The sequence below is a fragment of the Microcebus murinus genome, chromosome 1, assembly GCF_040939455.1.
Source record: "Microcebus murinus isolate Inina chromosome 1, M.murinus_Inina_mat1.0, whole genome shotgun sequence".
NCBI classification, from domain to species: Eukaryota; Metazoa; Chordata; class Mammalia; order Primates; family Cheirogaleidae; genus Microcebus; species Microcebus murinus.
The window spans coordinates 5,642,170-5,657,720 of record NC_134104.1 but is presented as its reverse complement, the minus strand read 5'-3'; positions in this window follow the sequence as shown (position 1 = coordinate 5,657,720).

Genomic DNA, 15,551 nt, shown 5'->3' with positions numbered 1-15,551 from the left:
GACAGAGTCTCACTCTGTTGCCCGGGCTAGAGTGCTGTGGCATCATCCTAGCTCACAGCAACCTCAAACTCCTGGGCTCAAGCAATCCTCCTGCCTCAGCCTCCCGAGTAGCTGGGACTATGGGCATGTGTCACCATACCTGGCTAATTTTTTCTCTATATTTTTAGTTGGCAAATTAATTTCTTTCTATGCTTAGTAGATACAGGATCTCGCTCTTGCTCAGGCTGGTTTCAAACTCCTGACCTTGAGCGATCCACCCGCCTCAGCCTCCCAGAATGCTAGGATTACAGGCATGAGCCACTACGCCTGGCCCAGAGGTGTTATTTTTATATAATTTTATTTCTAACTGGAGAAATAGGGGCTCAGGAAAGTTAAGTAGCCTGCCTAGGCACACACAGCTAGTAAGATGTAGAATTAGGATTCAGACCCTCTGTTTGACTCCAAAGACCAGGATTACGTGTTCCTATTATTATGGGCTGCTTGTCCAAACAGCTAAGTTGATTTGATTTGTGGGAGAATCCTTACATTTTCCTGGGAGCCTCTGTAGCATCAGGAGAGCCTTCCTGGCCATTATAGTTCTTAGCCGGGACGGACTCCTGTATCAAAAGACAGATACAAGAGAAAAACAGAGACAAGTTTATTAACACACATACATCACGCGTAGGGGGTAGCTACCCAGAGACACGAGTAAATCTCAAAGAGGTGACTTAAATACCCTCTTCAGCTGAAACCAGGAAGGAAGGGCGTTGGCGGGGGCAGGTGCAGGAGGTAACCCAGAAAGGCAGAGTTAAACAAGGGCGAGGTTTCCAAAGCAGATTTGAGTCATCCTCCTCATTTGGGCACGGAAGGAGACACCCTCGAGGATGGAGGCTCCTTTATGGAAGAGAGTTACCCTCACGACAGGGTAACTTCTGCTGTGCGTTCTGAGCTGCTCTGTGTCAGCAGTTTCTCAAAATAATCCTTGTGCCACAAAGGCATATTTTGGGACGTCGTATTTTGGTCTCTTAGAGTCATATTTTGGGGTAGCATTTTCTGGTCTCCCAGAGTCACATTTCAGGGTGCACACTCTGGGCTCCTGTGCTGGTCATGCCCAAGTTAGGCAGACATTATAGTACAGCAATTATGAGCATGGAGTTTGGAGGCAGACAGGCTTCAATTTTGATTTTCGCTTCTGCTGCTTCTCAGCATGTCTTTTCTTAGGCGAGTTATGGCAAGTCATACAACCTCAGTTTTCTCGTCTGTAAAATGGGCAAGATAACACCTACTCCGGAATTGTTAGGGATAAAAGAATTGCTGGGTGCAAAGACCTTGCCCCAAATGCTCCCTACGTGCTGGCCACTGTTGTGTATTTCAGGTAAATTCTTGTGGATTCATTTAATGCTGACTGTTACTTTCTTAAGACATTTGAGGCTATAGCTGTTAATCCCCCAAAAGCTTTTTCTATTGCTTTAGAGTAACCTTACTTTGTGTGAGTTGATTTCAACTCCATACATTTCTGTCTTTTTTTTTTGTGGCAGAGAGATTCTTTCCCTAAATGACAATTGACTTAAAATAGTAGGAAGTAAAGAGAAAGCAGGTTGTAAAAGTGAAAAACAAACTTAATGCTTGAAGTTTGAATCCTGGTCTCTCTTTGACCTGCAGATGGAGAGAGGGAGGTGATCGCTATGAGTCTTGCCTGTCATACCAATTGAACACAAAGAAGTGCAGCTTTTTGGAGCAGAAAAAATGTCAAGTACCTTGGGATTTCAACCCTTGATTTTAAATCTTTTAATGACAAGTTATAGTGATTCCTATTCAGTCCAGCCAGTTTTTTTTTTTTTTCTTTCTTGATAAGGTTGTGTTTTTGAATTGAAAGCACATGCACAGCTTGGGGTCAAAAGCAATAATAGCAGTCTTCATTCTGAAAATGCCAGGACACGAAGGTGAACAGACAGGCTTTGTGGTGTGTGCATGCATTGTGTGTGAGCATGAGTTTGTGCATGTGTATGTGGCGAAAATCATGACACCAAGGAGACAGAGACCTTGAGCAGGGAAAGGAGAGCAGGGGGCTTCCAGAGGGAACACGCAGTTCTTACGAAGGCAGTTTATTGAACCACTGGTTCTTTCTTTGATCACACATACCCAAAAAAGAAATGATTACAGATGTTGGATATGGTTTTCTGGGATTGGTATCATTTTCATGCATGAGTACTTTGTGGACACTTTTGGTGCCAAGGGAGAACTTCTCCTTTGCCTTCTGAAGGTTCACTGAAAATCACTGACAAGAGACATTTGATCATGGTTTTACATGACGTGTGAGCCTTTAGGTTGACCGACCCAATGATACAGGGGAAGCTTGTCTATTTTTATGCTTAGGTTCCACAAAGTATGGACAGCTGTATAGAAATATAATTGGACTAAAAGTGCATGATCTAATGCTAATAGACTGAGTGGGAAAACCCAGCAAGGCCTATCTGTCTAGATTTTTCTTGGCCTCTCTGGGCAGCATTCCTTCCTTCTGGGTATAGGGCAGCACCCTTTTTGGAATCAGGGTTTTATGACCTACAATCAAATGAGGTAGGTCTGATAATTTCTTGAGGGCCAGTTTTTACACACAAAGTTAGTGTGACATTTTCAGATTTTGTGGCAGGCTTTGGGGAAAAAGGTGTTCTGGTTTCTATGACTAGCCTCAGGGGAGAATGAGCCTGAGAAACAGGAAGGTAGGAGAGAAGGTCAGGGAAAATTTTTTGCTTCTGAGGTTGCTTCTGAGGCCTTAATTTTGGGGTATTGTTTTCTGAGTCCCAACATTTCCTGGTCTGAAACTTCCCCAAGAAGTTTCACAGTGCAGAAATTGAATTAGTGGACTGTCTTACAAGCCATGGAACCAGTTTCACAGTCCTGGGAATAGATATCATTTCAGGAAGTGGTGTTGCAATGACCTTCTACCAACGTCTGGCCTTTATATAATATGATTTGAGCAATCAGTTATTTAATAAGAGGCGTTTATATGGAAACAAAAGAAAAACAAAGGTTAATGGTTAGAACAAACTATAAACTCAGAAGTCGGTGGAGAAGACTTTTAGACGTTGGGCTCAAATCACGTCCAGATAGAGTGAGGGCTAATAATAGTGGCAATCTGACAGACTTTTCCTGGTTTGCAGTTTGCGTTAGGTGTTCCAATGCACCTTCTGAGCAGTCCATACATCAGCAGTGATTTCCCCCAAAGCTTATATCAAGTTGCCTAGTTTCAGCCTGCAGGACTTCAAGGAAAGCACAGTTTTAATTTCTAGTGATTTCAAGACAGAGAAATTGGAAACATTAATTTGGAGACATGTAGCCAGAAAAGAATTCAGGATTCAGCCTAAATTGTAGGCAAATAATAAAAACTTAAAAAAGTCAGGGCTAGAATCTAGTAACAGATATGCTAGAGTTTTCTTCTGAAACATAGTTTTTCTCTTTCCAATTCCCCATTTCTACCAAAGATAAATCACAATGGCACAAATTTATTTGCAAAATAAGTCTTAGTCTTATTATCCTTGGCCTGATCATTTGCATAAAGTGCAGCAAGAATCGAGACTGACCATCGAGGCTGTTTTTAAGTTGCAACTTTTTCATAAGGAATCTCAGAGTAGACTTTTTTTTTTTAAAGCCTTCCCCTAAGGCTAGGAAGCCAAAGGCTCTACATTTGAGGCTCTGCTTTCCAAAGCCGCTCACCCCTCTGCCTGTTCCCATCTTGCTCTATGCTGCAGCCATAATTCATTGCTTTTTTTTTTTTTAAAAAAGCATCCCACGTTCTCTCTCACCTCTGAGCCTTTGTCCCTGCCTCCCCTTTTCCTGGAAAGCTCTTGCTCATTTTCACACCCAGAGAATGCTCATCCTTCGTGTTCTAGGTGAGATATCGGTTCCGCAGTGAGGCCCGCCCTCCCTTCTGTGCCCCGTTAGCTTCTCTCGGCAGTTCTCACACGCTGTTTATGACTCCCATGTCCCTTATAGGCCCATCCTGGAAAAACCAAGGAGACAGTTACAGCAAGCAAGACTTCCAGGAGAAGCCCATTTGCTCACACTTAGTTCTCCTGTGTGGCCAGTGCAGGAAGAAGCGGCAGTCCAGAGATGGTTTGTAGAAGACCACCGTGTCGGCCCGGGCGTGTCTGTGCCCACGAAGCTATTCCTGAATGTCTGCTTCCCTAGAGCTGGGAGACGTAGGCGGTGGCAGACCAGAACAGCAAAACAATTTGCCGTCCTTTATCTGCCAGGGCCAGCAACGGACCCACACTGTGCTCCGCCAAACACAGAAACACCCCAGTAATTTAGTCTCTGTTGTATAATCATTGCACACTGACATTCTGTGCATTTCTTTATAAAACACGTCAGTAGAAGACAAAATCCTGGATGCAACTGGATGAAATCAGAATCAGTTATTGAAACTGTTACAAATAAATCGAGTTAAAAAGTTAAGTTCAGGAGGCTGGAATACATAGCTTCGTTTGCTCAAAAATGTTTAACAGGTCGCCATTTAAATGTGGTGCTTTCGAATGACATTTAGGTTAGCGCTGTAGGCCGGCACGTCGCCTCTTCCCCGTTCTGGCCACACTGTGCACTTCGCTGTTTCTCAGATCCGCCAGGCAAGTTCTCTCCTCTAGACCTCGCTGTCCCTGCCGGGCATGCTCCCCCTCCGCCCCCATGCATGCCGTATTTATTTATGTATTTCTTAGAGACAGGGTCTCGCTTTGTTGTCCAGGCTGCAGTGCAGTGGCACAATCATAGCTCACTGCAGCCTCAAACTCCTGGGCTCAAGCGATCCTCCTGCCTCAGCTTCTTAAATAGCTGAGACTGCAGGCAAGTGCCACCACGCCTGGCTAATTAAAAAAAAAAAATATATATATATATATTTTTTTTGTAGCAACAGGGTCTTGTTATGTTGCCCAGGCTGGTCCCAAACTACTGACCTCAAGCGATCCTACTGCCTCAGCCTTCCAAAATGCTGGGATGACAGGCAGGAGCCACCACGCCTGGCCAACACGGCTTATTTAGACCATCTCCTTCAGGGGTCTGCTCAACGTCATCTTACCAGTAAGGCCTCCCCTGACCACTCGATTCAAAATACAACTCCCTCCTCAGAAAGTTAAACATGGAATCACCCTATGACCCAGTAACACCTTTCTATGTGTATACCCAAAAGAAATGAAAACTCATGTCCTCACAAAAACTTGTGCTGAATGTTCATAGTGGCATTATTTATAAGAGCGAAAAGGCGTAAAAACTCAAATGCTCATTAATAGAAGAATGGGTAAACAAGAGTCTGTACATACAGTGGAATATTATTCAGCCGCAAAAAAGTAATCAAGTGCAGGCACAGGGTACAACATGGATGGTCTTGGGAAACATTATGCTAAGTGAAAGAAGCCAGACACAGAAGGCTACAGGTTATATGATTCCATTTATATGAAATGTCCAGAATAGGCAAATCCACAGAAATAGAAAGCAAATTAGTGGTGTCCAGGGACTGGGGAGAGGGGGCGATGGTCAGTGACTGCTAATGGGTAGGTTGTTTTGGGGGGGCATGTTGGTAATGAAAATGTATGGAAGTAGTGGCAATGGTTGCACAACTCTCTAAATAATACTGGAAGCCACAGGCTTGAACAATCTTAAGGGGTGACTTTTATAGTATCTGAACTAGATCTCAACAAAGCTGTTATAAAAAAGTTGGAACATCAGGACCTGAGAAACATAAGCAATTCTTAAAAAGAAAAAGAAAAAAAAAGTTGGAACTCACTGTCTTCCCAGCACTCATTAGCCTCCTTTCTTGCTTCATTTTCTTGCTACTCTCTACCTAACATACCTTTGATTTATTTTGCTCACTGTCTGTCTGACTGCACTGAGGTTATGAACTCTCGGTGATCAGAAGTTTTTGCCTACATTGTTTACTCTCTTGTCCCTTGGCCCTAGGACAATGCATACAGTAGGTGCTCTATTCTATGTTGAATAACTGATGGAATAAATGTGACCATATGTACATTGAAGCTGGCACTGGGAAGTCCTTTGAAAAAGACAAAAAAGATCATTGCTCAGATAAAAATAAGAATAAAAACGGAGACACTTTTATATTACATAAATATAAGAAAAAAACTTAATGAAACTAGGTTTCGATTGAAGAACTTAGCATGGACTTATGGCTTTGTTAGATACAAGACTCTGCTCTGTTGGTGAGTAACTGAGGACTCTCTTATGGGATCGCTTGGCTTGCAATTTTGTGGGGGTCCCAGCAGCTAAAGTTCAGTCCTTTACTCTTCAGTTTCCTCCAAGAAAGTTTGCTTCCCTGATATTCTAAGATACAGTGTAGTAATAGAAAACTTGAGGTGCAGCAAGGCCAATAGATCAGGAGGTGAGGAGGGGGATGGAACCGATGAGACAGGGCAGGCAGGCTTAGGATGGGCCAGCCAGAATAGTTTCAGCAGACCCTGGGGCATGGGGACTGCCCCTAGTCGCCTGGCACCTGGCCCTGGGGTGATCAGGGCAGGTGGACAGTGGCCAGGTCTGAGAGCCCAGGACAGGAGGTGGCTGGGGAGCACAGGTCACGGATTGGCTGGGTCACACCCAAAGGCATGCCCTCAGGCCCGTTGTTCCCTAGATCTGGGAAACAGGTAACCGTGGCCCCGTGGCCCCGTGGCCGGGCAGTCCCTCCGGGGTCAGCGAGGCCCCAGATGTCACGGCATCAGAAGGCAGAAAACGAGGCTCGGTTAGCACAGCTGGAGGGCAGGTAGCAGCAGACCTCAGACCTTGGGAACCAAGATGGTCCCGAAGTGCTCTCTGTTTTGGGAACACAAAGGTATTCGGGGGGATGCTGAAATGGGCAGGAGGGCATCCAGGAAGAGGCTCCCCGCCCGTGGGGTGGCCAAGCGCGGAGGAGTTGGCGCTGAGAGGCAAGGATTACGGCCAGACCGGACAAGCAAGGCCGTGAGAGCCCGAGGCCGTGAGGATGCGGAATGGATACCGGAAGACACCAGCGTGACTGGCGCATGCAGTGGCTGTAACGGGCATGGGCGCTTAAATGTCGCTCATTTTAGGCATACTGTGAAGCGATTACACCAGACTATGATCTCCTCGCTAACATTTTAGCCAACACCCAGGGGCCATCACTCTACACGCGTGCGGCCCCGTGCAAGTTGTCACGCCGCAGGCCGTGAGTGCTCGCAGTGCTGTGTTATTCCGGTCAGTAGGTGTCTTTGCTGAATAAAGCGTTCGATAGGTGTGAAAAGTGAGGGTTGGTCTCTAACAGCCCATACATTGTATTTCAAATGCTCAGTGCTCTCTCTCTCTCTCTCTCTCTCTCTCTCTCTCACATGCACGCACACACACACGCACACACACACACACGCACACACGGTTGGATCTGTCTTTCCAGATTCCTAAAACAGCACAGCTACCCTGCTCTGGTAATCAGAGAAATAACCCTTGGCTCTTAGTTTCAAATATTTGGGGGAAGTATTTCAGCAAAAGATTAAAAAGTCAGGGCAGCATTGTTTCCCCCACCCTTGTTTCTTTGGTAATCCTCACTCCCCGCCTCCCAGGCCCAGCTCCGAAGCCGACAAATGCTGCAAATGGCCGTGGTGACCTCAAACATTTCCTGTGGCTTGAAGGCCAGTCAATGCCTGATTTCATTGCATCTCGTTGCTTGGCGACACTTGGAGGGGCCATCAATTATGAGGAAGGTGGTGAGGTGGGCGTGAATGATTCTGAGTGACCACCCGCCCTCTGAGGGCCTCCTCTTGGCCGTGCCCGGGAGAATGGATGCTGGGACGGAATGACTGTCCTACAGAGACAGGAAGAGGAAGCAGGAAGGGGAGACGCAGCTTCTAAAGCTGCCTCGTGCAGGAGTTTAGTTTGGTCTCTGGCATCATATTCCTGTTTAAGTGGGAGGTGGTTGGGGTGGATTCTGCTCTTCATGCAAACTATAAACAAAAATGTGAGTTTGCTCCGAGGGGAAGGCCAAATGGTAAATTCTGGAACTCACAGACATCTTGCAGCCGTCAGGAATATCTATGTGTTGGGGCGGGATTTGAACCCGGGGCACTTCAGGTCTGAAGCCCAGGACTCTCTTCTCTTTCCCCGTTTACACACAACAGGCTGCTGGGGATGTCATGAATACTCCCACCACCTTTCTCCTTCTTCCCTTCTCCTCCTCCTCCTCCTCCTCTTCCTTCTGTCCTTCTCCCTTTTCTTTCTCCTTCCCCTCCACTGCCTTCTTCCTTCTTCTCATTATTATTATAATAACTACCACTTATTGAATGTCACTTCCGTCCCAGCCTGTGTCCAGCTCCTCACCCACAGTATCTTATGAAGCCACGCAGACGGTGGAAACGGCCACTCAAGCACCACGCGGCTCACTGAAGCTCTCACGGCCAGCAAAGGCCTGAGGTTTGACCCCAGATTTTCCTGACTTCAGCCCTAGTGCTCTTAACTCCTTGATATCTACGTATCTGTACGTTAATTGTGCAGAAGCAAGCACATAATTTTCTTCTTTGGCCTGGGTTAGTTGTCCTCAGGCCTTGCTGCAGGTGTTTTGAAATTCCAAGTCAGATAATATCGCCCTGGTGTCATTTCACACGAACGTACAGTGCATTGGCCGTGCCTGTAGGGTGACCGTCGAGGTCCTGGTCCCCACACTGAGCTGGCCGTTCTTGCCACACCTGCTGGGCTCCACACAGCTGGCACAGGGGCCGGGTCCTGCTGCCTCTCTGAGAGTCCCCTCCTGCAGCGACTTAAGCTGCTACCCCCGAAAGCTTTGCTTTCCTTTAGGGCCCGACATGGCATGGCTGGGCTTCAGCTGAAGCCATTCTGATCTCTAAAAGGAATTCACGTCTATGAAACATAAATATGGCTTTTAGCTGGTCACCATTATTATGACTCCATTATATCAATAAAACGTGTTTGAAGGAGATTTTTATTTCTCTTATTGAAGTGACTTGTGATGGGATTCCCCGGTGGGGAGCCCCACCAGGACATGAGATAGACATAACGGGAAGGCATTTACGGAAAGGCCAAAATTCCATTTCCCGAGGCCCAGCTGTGTAGGCAGAGGTTGGGAAGGCCACTCGGTGCTCACGGGGCTCTCGAATCCCGGAACTGAGATGATGCATTCTCTGATGTCAGAGGGTCACGCTGGCTTTTTCTTTTTTGAGATGGGGTCTCACTCTGTCACTCCAGCTGGAGTGCAGTGGTGTCATCACAGCTCACAGCAACCTCAATCTCCCGGGCTCAAGCGATCCTCCTGCCTCAGCCTCCCCAGTAGCTGGGACTACAGGCATGCGCCACCATGCCATCTGGCTAATTTTTCTCTTTTTTAGTGGAGATGGGGTCTTGCTCTTGCTCAGGCTGGTCTTGAACTCCTGAACTCAAGCGATCCTCCCTCGGCCTCCCAGAGTGTTAGGATTACAGGCGTGAGCCACCTCACCCCGGGCCTCGAGCTGGTTTTTAATCCAAGAATTAAACCAACAGAAACCATGTGACTATAAACCAAGAAACAAGCGAGTTTTAAAGCCACGTCTGTAACCTGGGAAGCGTCCTATTTTCCCTGGTGAGCTGTTGCTCAATTCTAAACATCCAAATGGTTGAGCAATTACAGATGCCTTTCCAAAATCCTATTTTCCTATTTACAATCCTCTTCCAAAATGATTTTGTACTATTTGACACCAACAACTAATGATACAGGCTAATTGATTAGCACACGGCTCCACTTTTAAGTTTTATTTCTCCCCTCGAGCTTTTGCGGTGAGGTGCAGAGGCGAACCGTGGAGGGGAGCCTGGTAACTATGGCAACGGCACTGCCATCTACGAAGTGGCTCCAGGAGCCCAAGGCACTCAGGCCGGCGGCTAATTCTGACAACAAAGCCTTTTCTGTGTTCAGCTGGGCGCAGGAAAGCCGTTGGTAGCGATGGTGGCCACAACAAACCTTCAGCCCGAAGACCCAGGAGGGAAAAATGTGAGTCTGACCCTTCACGCCGTAAATTGTTTTATGTACGGATGAATGAGAAATGCTAACAAAGGTGACAGATGTAATTCAGCCTGACCCACTTCATTCGACATGCTCCTGCACAAGTGCATTGAATGCTCATTGTTCAAAAACTCTGAACACATTCTTCAGACGTTTCTCATTCTGGCTACAAGGTGCACAGCCACCAAAGCTGTCTCGAACTTCCAAAAGGGACTGTCCAAGCTGTCCTTTCTACAGAGTTTGTTTTAAAATCGCCCCGACTATTGGAATAATGTAATTCTGTTAGTCGCTGGCTTGGCTGGATTTGCCATTGGTCCCCCCGGCAGACGTCAAGCAGGGTTCCAAGTGGCAGGTGTGGTGGTGCGTGATTTCTGAGGCTGTCCACTGTGGCCACTTCGTTAGAGGTGTCTAATTGTCAGCTGAAAAATAATCAGTGTGTCACAAGTTCAAGAGAAAATAGATCCCATGTTCATAAAATGTTTGGGGTGGGAAGTACTGAAGCTGAAAAGAGGATTAGTTTTGAATTCTGGAGAAACAGGAGTGTTTAGTTCGGAAATTTTAGTGAAAAACGTGTCCGCGTCCCAGTTCATTTTGATCTATGACAACAGCTGCAATGGAGGTGACAATGGTAACATCCTGGGCTTTGCGATTAGATCTCAGTTTTCTTCTTTCCTGGGTGTGTGATTTGGGGTAAAGTAGGCACCCTATTTTTGGGTGATCCTTCAGTTCTTAACTGGGGATAAAAGTAATACCTGAGAATGTTGTGAGAACTGAATGAGATAATTCCTGCAACGTACTTAGCTTTGTGAACAGCCAGGGTTCGACACTGTCTTGTGTGTTTTATTGTCTATGCTTAATGGCTCAAGTGTGGCCACGCTAATCAGGCCACATGCTCACTTCTTTGGAAAGCGCTGCTGCCCTCTAGAACGTGGTGCTGGAGGGGTGCGGTAACCGTTAGTCTAACTCTTGGCTTGGGTTTGAAGTTATTCAAGACGTTGGTTTTAAGCTTCTGGACTTTAAAGATGACCATAGGATTTGGTGTGAGGTTGGTCAGCCACTCGGCTTCACACATGATGTCCTGGCCTGGGGACGGAAGGGTGTCGTCCTTCTTCCTGTAGAGCAGGATTAGGACTACATGTGGGGACGGCTCACGCTAACAGTCCTCGCTTGAGTTCCTTTGGCAGTTGCCTGCCTGGGGTCTAGACCAGGGACAAGGGAACCGCACCCGGGAGCACTGGCCGAGGCTGGGGAATTGTGGGCAGGTCCGGCCCCATCCCCGCCTGGACTCCAGAACCGCTGGAACTGCGGTCGTGGTTTCCGACGGCAGGGCACCCTGTGGATCTTCAGGTCAGCGTTGAAAGCAGCCGAAGGCCTGGCTGCGTCTTCCAGCGGATGGCTTGGCTTTTGGTTCTTAGAGTCGCAAGGGCAGGATCTCCAGGGGCTTGTGTGGTTTTGTGTTTAGGGCTCCAGTGCCCGGGAAAAGGGAAGGGTCTGGCCCCCCGGCTCTTCTGCATAATGGTTGCATGACCTTGAGCAAGACTCGGGGTCATCGAGAGAGCCATGGAGAACGTTAGTGCTGAACCCACAGGGGTGTGACATGAGGAGTCTATGAAAATACACCCAAAGGCTTGGCACAGCTCCTGGTGCCTACAAAGTCCTCCGTTCAAACTGGCATCAGTGGTTCCTAATCGGGTTTGGGGTCTCCAGCTGCCTTAAGGCAAGTGCTGTCCTTCAAGCCCTGCCTGTAGCTCTGAATCAGGCGTGTTCCCTGTGGGCTGGCGCGGGGCGGCTGGGGAGAGTTGTGGGGTCCTGGGCTGTAGGCGCCGTCCCCCCATCCCCCATCTCCAAGGGCCACCTCGATGGGTGAAGAATCACCCCGGGCAGTAACATTAGGAAAAGTAACCAGCTGTATTAAGGGTTATTAGGTCTCTATCGCCTTCAGAGGTCCCAGTGATAGGGCCCTCACACCTAGGCAGAGCTGGCCGGGACTAGAGAGGCATTTGCAATCCTCTCTCTCTCTCTCTCTCTCTCTCTCTCTCTCACACACACACACACACACACACACAGAGCAATAGAAGCTACAGGGCAGGGGCAAATCATGCTACATTCCAAAACACCCACCCAACAGTGTACAGCTATGATGTCAATCTACAGAAGGTCAAGAACCTTCTGGAAGGGGCAAGGACCCCACATATGGGTATGAACGACGTGGTGATGTCGGTAAACAGGGACTTAGAGGAACAGAACCCGTAAGTTTGCACCAAATGCCCCCTGACCTGCCGGGTGAGGTCCCCACCCTAGTCTGCTTCGACATCTGCAGCATCTTTTTTTTTTTTTTTTTTTTTTTTGAGACAGAGTCTCGCTTTGTTGCCCAGGCTAGAGTGAGTGCCGTGGCGTCAGCCTAGCTCACAGCAACCTCAAACTCCTGGGCTCCAGTGATCCTTCTGCCTCAGCCTCCCGAGTAGCTGGGACTACAGGCATGAGCCACCATGCCCGGCTAATTTTTTATATATATATCAGTTGGCCAATTAATTTCTTTCTATTTATAGTAGAGACGGGGTCTCGCTCTTGCTCAGGCTGGTTTTGAACTCCTGACCTTGAGCAATCCGCCCGCCTCGGCCTCCCAAGAGCTAGGATTACAGGCGTGAGCCACAGCGCCCGGCCTGCAGCATCTTTTTAAAACATAATAGATGTAACACATGTTCACGTCAAAAGGAAAATCTAAACAGCACAGAAAGTAAAAAAAAATTCTCCTTTCTCCTCTGATCTTTTTCTCAGTCTTTAGAAGTAATCATTTAACAAATCTCATATTTTTTCTGAGTAATCATCAAAGTTTTCCTTAACTTGCATTACTCTTTTTGATTGATTGCTTCAAATTATAAAGTGTTTCTGTGATGGTTCAAATAAGCCTCATGTCTCCAGGTTGTTAACCCAACTGTATTAGTCCCCTAGAGAACAAATTACCATAAAATTGGTGACCTAAAACAGCAAAAACATAACCCTCTCTCGGTCCCGGAGGGCAGAATTCTGCAGTCGGGGGCTCGGCAGGGCCGAACTCCCTCCGAAGAAGGTTCTGGAGGGAGTCTTTTCTTGCCTCTTCCGGCTTCCAGAGGTCTCCAGCGTTTCTTGGCTTGTGGCAGTCTCACTCTGACCTCCGCCCCGTTTTCCAGTGACCTTCCCCTCCGTGTCTCTAAGTATCCTCACCTCCTCGTACAAGGCCACCAGCCGTTGGATTTAGGACCCAGCCTAAAGCTAGGACATCCCCAAAGACCTTGTTTCCAAATAAAGTCACACTCTGAGGTCGCAGGTGGATGTGAATTTTAGGAGGTTGCTGTTCAATCATGACACCAACTGAGGCAAATGATCTCACGACTTCAGGGCATCACAGACTGATCTTCAACTGCAAGGAACTGCAAGGGGCCAGTGCAGAGTCGGCGTTGTTGAGACTGAAATTTGATTTATAGTACTGCAAGCTCCTTGAGCTGTTTTGAGAAGAAACTTACCACCAGCAGAACTTTCCCCGAAATGGTAATGCAAAATCAATAAAGACCTTGATCAAAGGTTCTTGGTAACTTCCCGCAGCTAAACAGATCGTTTCCTGCTTGTGTGATCTCAGCCAAGAGCCTCTGAGTCCTTATCTATACAATGACGATGGCAACGTGATCTATTTATTGGAGTTGTGCCAATTAAATAAGAAAATGCATTTGAAGTGTTGAGTGCAGTACTTGGAATATAGCAAATGCTTAATAAAGGATGACTCTAAAAATCTTAAGAACTGAGAAAAGGCTCTAGCATGGCATAGACGATGAAAATGATGAGGCTGTAGGTATTTCTTAAAAAAAGAAGTCAGGAAAGAAGCCTGTATCAGGGCCCAGGAATAGAAGTAGAGATATTTGGATTTTTTTTCTTTTTTTTTTTTTGAGACAGACTCTCACTCTGTTGCCCGGGCTAGAGTGCCGTGACGTCAGCCTCGCTCACAGCAACCTCAAACTCCTGGGCCCAAGCAATCCTCCTGTCTCAGCCTCTCTGTGGCTGGGACTACAGGCATACGCCACCATGCCCGGCTAATTTTTTCTATATATTTTTAGTTGTCCAATTAATTTCTTTCTATTTTTAGTAGAAATGGGGTCTCACTCTTGCTCAGGCTGGTTTCAAACTCCTGAGCTTGAGCGATCCTCCCGCCTTGGCCTCCCAGAGTGCTAAGATTACAGGCGTGAGCGACCGTGCCCGGCCCAAGACAGTTGGATCTTTTAACAACAGGGCCCCAGAACCAGTGTCCCAACAGGAAGGAAATGGCCCACTCAAATCAGGGAAACCCAGGAAGGGCTTACTCAGAGCGCCAGGTATCAACATGTGGGGAAGCCACCAGGCTCAGGGCAGTAATAGGAAGAGGCAGGAGGCGTGGCAGCTGTTACCACCTCTAGGGCCAAAGGGAGGGGAGGGAGCAGGTGGCCAAAGGGACTGGGAAAGAGAGGGCCAAGTAGAGAAGGCTGCCTCAACAGAGACAGCGACTGCAGCCACCTGCAGGAGGGAGTCAAGGGAACGAGTCCAGGATTCTACTGCTCTTCCTTCTTCCAATCTCCTGCTGGGCTCTCCTGCCGAGCTCATCTTGAAACCACAGAGCACTGGAGCTTGTTAATCACCAGGGGTGTGTGTGGTCAACCCAGCCCCCAAGAAAGCAAACTCCCTGGGGCAGAAAGCAAGGTGCAGACGGCGGGGGTGTCTTGGGAAGGATGTGGAAAGAACCGACTCGGCCTCTTTGTCATCTCAGGTCCTTTGTCAGAGTGTGGAACGTTCTCTTCTGTAGATGGCCTTGCTCTTGGTTAGCCAGCAATGGTGCGGCACTGTCTGCAACGACTGCACCCTGGCACGGGCTCCACCAACACCCACCGACTGCCCCTGGTGAGCTTGCGGCATTTGGCAACCGTGGATGGAAAAAAATCCAAAGTCTAAAATAATTTAAAGAGGTTTATTCTGAGCCAAGTTTGAGGACCGTGACCTGGAGCCACGTCCAAGAAGGCTTGAGCAAGTGGGCCGGCTGTGGTTGAGTTGCAGTTTGGTTTCATACATTTCAGGGAGACAGGAAGGGCATGTGAAGTCATACATCAATACATGGAAGGCAATACATTGGTTTGGCCCGAAAAGGCAGTCACAGCTGGGCGTAGGGAGTCTGTAGTTGACAGCGAGCTGAAAGAGCGCAGCTTTGCCTGAAAGTCCTGGAGTAAGTGGGGAGGAGAAGCTTGAGCTCCGATGAAGGGCTGCTCTCTTTCCTGTGATGCTATACCGGAATCAGGCTGGGCAGCAAGCCACTTTATATTGGGCTAACAGAGCCTGTCTAGTGGGATTTCGTCTTTTGTAGGCGTGACCCACCAGGCCCCTTAGCCAGGAGTTTGGGCAAAAGACAGAAGATCAGAGTTGCGTCCTCACGACCTTGGCAAAGCATGAGAGATTGCTGTGGGAAATACACTTGCAGGTGCGGCTGCGCACCCCCACATCCCAGACGGAGCCCGCGGGCTGTCCCCACAGGAGCTGCTGCCGGCCCTCTGTCACAGATGACCCAGCGGCCTGTTGCCAGGGGGCG